We start from the raw sequence: 6,000 nt of genomic DNA on the forward strand, positions 1-6,000 counted from the left end.
CGCGGAAGCAATGCGAGTTTTTCTCCGGGAGTTACGCCGCCCGCCGCCGCTAGAAGCGCGACGACCCCACCGCTCGCTCCCCGCCTGCATCTGCGACGGCGAGTGGCTTTTGCCTGGTTTCGCGTAGTAGCCCGCTGGTTCATGGTGAGCGCAACACCGAAATAAAACAAAATGCAGATGTTTAAGCTGCATATCGGCAACAAAGTCCACATGTGCACAGATTCTTCGTCACAAACTTTGCTCGATGAAAACATTTAAAAAAGGTAAAACTGTCCCATTCCTCAGAACTATTACGAGCATTGGTGGTTTTAAACCCAGAAGGAAATACTCTCATCATTTCCTCTCGTATATATCATGGTCCGTGATTAAATGACAAGTTAATGCTAAGGGGAAGATAATGAAAACTTGGAGAACGAAAGTTTTGTGCTCATCCCATAAAAATGTACTATATCGCAGAAAAAATTCTCTACGACGCTTGAGCCGTAAATCCGATAGCGCCGTAGCTGGTGGCTTGAGACCATACTTGAGTCATTGAACTGTCAAATAAATTGCAAGATTGCTGGGAGGTGTATATAGTACTTAATTACGCCGATATCGCTTTTCGCACGTCCTGAATGAGATTTTCACCCTCATATATGTCACAACTTCCTTAAACGAGTTGCCTGTATCGACATCTCAAAAGAATGTTAATTACTAATGTGCGAGCAAGTGTCAAGAAGCATTGTAATGAATTGTTCTCTGCTCGACCCAATGGCCCGCGGGTTTTCCGCTTTTGTTGTCAAACAAGAGGCCACCAGATTTCTCTGGAATGACTGTAGCCGCGTGCAAGTCTCTCTTCATGTTCAAAATTGTCCTAAGCGCATTAGACGTCTAATGATTTAAGTTCCTGGTCACCTTTAAATTTTGCAAGGCCGAGAGCGACCGTCATTCTGACTTTCGTTGACCGAGCACTTGTTTTATAGCTGCGCCGCCGAACTGCATGCTTTCTGCTTGAGGACGCGAGTTAGTCCAATAAACAATTTTCGAGTTGGACGCAAGCTTCCTTGTCGTCATTCTGGCCTGACTAGCGTTAACAGAACGTAACGGAAGGAACCAGTACGAGTTGCGTATGCTGCCACAGATATTGACGCGTACTGAGTATTGCAATTTCACAAAGTATGTATGTCCAGTGAGTGACTTCAGCTACCGTAAAGAGCTGCCCAAAATATTTGGTTTAAATATCTTTGTAAAAGACCTCAGATTATGCACTTAAATGCCCAATGCCCTGTATTTTCTTAAATTCAGGGATATTTACTAACATGCAAGCATTGGAAATGTCCATTTTAGTTCCTTACATTGTGAGCTAAACCAGCTGGTATAACGCGCATTGCTGTGAGGTTTAGTGGAGCTCCGTTAAGTTGCGGAAAACTGTATGACGTGAGGAAAGTTCATGCTCACGGGAGGTTTATTGAAAGCGATGACGAGGATACTGATATGCAGGAGAATAATGCAAAGCTGGTAGTCATCGCCTCTCAGATAAGTCTGCTCGCTCGTAAAGGCCGATTTTATTAAGACAGAGCGCAGTTCCAAACTAACTTTGCTTTGCTGGCAGTTAGCTCATGCTTGCAGTTACTGTAAACAAGTGACTTAATTTTCGCGTTGTCATTGGGTGGGACGGGCGGTCGTGAGACGTCGCCAAACATCAAAATGCCTTTCCATGAGGAAATCTTGGACGTCGCGTGCTTGCAACGTGCTTTGCTCCTGAAGCCATGGCTTGGTTCCTTCTATAACCCTTCCTTTCGCGAATGACATAACGTGTTTTCTTGAGTAGGACCATGCATCCTTGCTAGTGACGCTGTTGTGGAAACTTAAAGCAGCTGCGCTTGAAATTTCAGTAGCTATAATTGCTCTGCAAAATCCTTTACTCTTTTGAAACTTGTTGTCCAAGTATTACATGCCGCATATCATTCTACACACTCATAAAGAACCTGCATTCACAAAGAAGACGAACTATAGAAGTTGAAAGCCTTGCTTTTTAGCCAAATATGAGAGTAGAACGTGTTGACGTCTCTGCTCGAAGCATACGATCTCAAGGAGAGAGCGCGCAAACGTTAATCCGTTGTTTCAGATTTCTCCCATAGCAAAGGCGCTCACTGCGCGGTCTTTGCGTAAAGCGTAAGGGGCACAATATAAAGGCTTGGCGGTTACCACTGACGCGGGCCGAACTGGGAGCGAGCGCGCGTTTTACTTCGGAGTGAACGGCGGTCGCAGCGGCGGAGCGTTTAGGAGCGGTGGGGCAGTGGCGACCCCACCGAGGTACGGCGGGAGGCGGAAACAGACCTCATTGCGAAGGCCGTAATAAGAAAAGCACGCGCTCCCCTGGAGACCGGCCGTGCCACAACATGTCGTAACTTTTGGTAGGCACTTGGGGTAAGAAAGCCATTGTGTGCCCCGTTGATTTCTGCCCGCTCCTGTACACACACTATTTAGCATGCGTGTGGGTATGTTCGCTACAAATGCAAACGCGGGGCCTCAGTGTGCCAAATGACTGAAGTGGGGAACATATATGTGTAGGGAGCTTGCACCCAAGCCGCAGTGGCATACAGCGCGCCGAAAAGTGCCGCGCGCGAATATAATGGGGTATCGGCACCTGCATAGTCGGACCTGCACAGTTGAAGCTGCACGCCAAAATAGCGGCCGTCACTTCTCGTGCAGGCCTTCTTGACCCGAGTATACAATGTGTACAAAGGTACTTGAGAAAACAGTAAACTTGAAGTACTTTCGGCGACACTAAGTTACATGAAAACCGGCTGTCGTTGTTAGGACATTGTGCGGACCTGTTATTTACAAATAAATGCAATAAAAAAATTGCTGTAGATGAGTGGTATAATGTACGGTGCCACCCAAGCTTCTCTTGCGGTTCGTTTACAGCTGGGAGCGCCCGGAAAGTTTTTACAGCGTCAGCTGTTAGATTTATAGCGCGGACGTCACGTTGTGCACACGGAATGATGATTGCATCACGTGATTAGCATCAGTGAAACCATCATCGATCATGCGACCCAGTGGTAGCATTAATAGGTCCTCCTTGTGATCTGACGCATTCATTGTCGATGTGCGTTGTGCACCCATTAAGGTCTCGCACCGTTACACATGAACGTGACCCTCTTCTCAGTAACAATAATGAATGCCCCTTCAATTTTTTATATACGAATAGATTTGTGACTGAAATTTCGGCGTCGCCTCCAGCGTTCGTTTCAGCGTCGTCGTGATATCTGGAGGGTGTTCGACTGAATTTCTCAAAAATGGGACTGAAATCATTGTGTGATCAAAAACATCTGCAACATTTCTGGTGACGTCATTTGCGGCCACTACAGTCCCTCGAACTGTACATGAACTATCGTGTCGACACATTCGGCCTCGTCGACCTGTGGGGCATTGCGATTGAATGAAATTAAAAGAAGTAATGCATTTTCCGTTAAAATAATACGATCTCTTTCGTTTTATGGCGTTTGAGAGCGCGTAATGGGAAGTTATGTTCACACTTTCAGCAGAACCAACCCTCCGCGGTGCGGTACGAGAAATGGCTAAGTTGTATTCTCTCTGAAATCCTGAAATCATCTTCAGCGAACATATACCTGTATCAGGACTGCATTACGCAGGTGATCAGTGGCAGAATCATTACACGTGGCTCAAACTGTTATTATGAATTCTTTTATTTTTACGTGCCTAGTAGGACAATGGCCTATAGACCAGATTCTTTTACCCTCGCACGCAAGCTGCCGGAACGCTCCTACTCTCGACACCAGTCGCCATCTGTCGGCGCGCGCGGCACGTTGGACTGCGGACAGGTCGCGCCGGCGGCGCGTATACTGCGTGTTTACGTGTTCTTCGTTTCCGTCGCGGATGCGCTCTATTGTGGAAGGTGATACACATTAATTGGATGTCCTGGTAGCCGCGGCTGGTGAGCCGGCGGAGCGGGCTGTCGACGTTGCTGGCCAGGCCGGTTGCCGAAAGCGTTGTTCTCCGCGAGCAAGGTCGCGTTCCCAGCTTCATTTTCGTCAGCCGCGGCTACCCTATAACCTAACGTATGTGGGTGTGTGCTGTCATCACTACTAAGATTTCCCCAGGCCGTTCTGTGGTTATCTGACACACATTTTTACACACATATGCGAGGGTAGTCGACCAGGTATGGTGCGGATTGGAAACAGATACTTGCAAGTACATTTCTGCGCTGGCGTGTCGTTTGTTGCAGTCTTTTACGTACGCTACCATCTATGATAATTTTATGCATCAGAATGTCTATTTATTGATTTGACTCGATGGTGCAGTGATGATTGGTGTGCAAGCGGTAACCGAATCGGCCAGCTGCAGACCGAATGTTGTCCAGGCGAAGCGCGTGTTTTCAATCACCAGTACGTCTTCGACATCCGTGCGCTGAGCTTGCTGTTGTTCCTGTTAAACACATTTCGTGCACGGGGATGTAAGCACGACCGCTACCAATTTAAGTTGCTATTTCCGCATGCATCTCAGAGGGATATCGGCGGGGTAAAGGGCTAACCATAGTATACCTCTCTGTTGTTAGTACCTGCATGAATCACAGCAATATATGCATGATTTTATTACATTCTATGACACTTGGCCAAGCGGCTACGCGACGCTGTCACACGCGCCGAGAGCTTCCGAATAAAATAAACGCGACTTCGGGCCGCAGAATTCGTGAAAGCTGGCCTCTGTGCTGATATTGATTCAATATTGGATGAATTAAGCGAGAATACGTTTTTGTGCACCAGATAGCATAAACCATGACAATAATTGTTTTCTGTTGGCCCTGCGACTCAGTTGAGCTCACAACGATAATTTGTTGATGTAACTTGCGCACCAACTAGCTGGCGACAAGAAAGCCCGATTTGTGGTGGGTACATTATGGCCGGCAGAAAGGATTGAAAGCGCATGGGAATTGAAAGTGCATGCTAGCTGTGCGCATAAAGCTCATACTGACCGAGCACCAAGAAGATAGCGATATAAGCGCGAGCGCGTGCTAAGCGCCGGCACAATTAACGTGAATGTCGAACTAAATGCCATGATTAACGCATCAATTTTATCCTTTTGATAACGCAAAGACTTCCTGCAATACAACCACGCTACGGAAATATGCTGGACAACGTTTTTTTTTTTTTCTTAGCGCCCGCAGGGCAGTAATTCAAGGCTATATGCAGGCGCGGCCGCGGAGCTCCCGCAGTCCCCAGTGAAACGCCCGCACAGCGGCGCGTCAGTCGGCGGGAAATGGCCGCGCCCGAGAGCGGCTCTGGATTCTGGTCTATAAAGATCTCCACGGTGGAGGGCTACGGATAAATCGCACGTTTTAGTCCTAAAAGAGGTCCCAGCAAGCACGTGCCATGTGGAGGGCTCCGGGATAGGCACAGAGCAACGAATAACTTTTAGACCAATTAAAAGGCAAATATTTTAACACTAGGCCACATATTCTTCTCCCGTCCTGCACGATCGAGACCAGAAAGCTCCTCACTACACTCCGGAATAACCATGGCCGAAGTCCGCTTCGCAATGAACAATATACGCACAGCAGCGTGATTGCTGCGCGCGCGCGAGGCAGTTAGCGCTCCCTTTTTGGCTCGGGAACTCTTCGCGCGCGGGTGTTTCGGCGTGGCGCTCCGCTCTCCGCCAGCGGGGCGGAACGTTCCCCGCATCTCGTCCCGTCCGACCTCGGAGCTTTTCCCCTGCCCTATAGCGTGGAAGAACATTCGCTCTTGACCATGCTGGTGAGCCGGACGGCATCCATTCCTAAGCATATTTTGTTGCTAGCTGGCGTTAGTGTTGTTGTAGCGCTGTATTGTTGCTCTTTGTCAGCAAATGTAGTTCATTTGCTTCCCTCAGAGCAAAGCCCGCTGTGGTCGGCATGCGCTTGTGAGCGCACGCGATCACGGCGTGGGGTCGGCGGCTTTGAACTGTCTCAGGCGTGGTTAAGCTGGGGGAGAGCATTTATCACCCCATTTCAACCCTCTG

Source organism: Amblyomma americanum, chromosome 5 (assembly GCF_052857255.1).
Source record: "Amblyomma americanum isolate KBUSLIRL-KWMA chromosome 5, ASM5285725v1, whole genome shotgun sequence".
Lineage (NCBI taxonomy): Eukaryota > Metazoa > Arthropoda > Arachnida > Ixodida > Ixodidae > Amblyomma > Amblyomma americanum.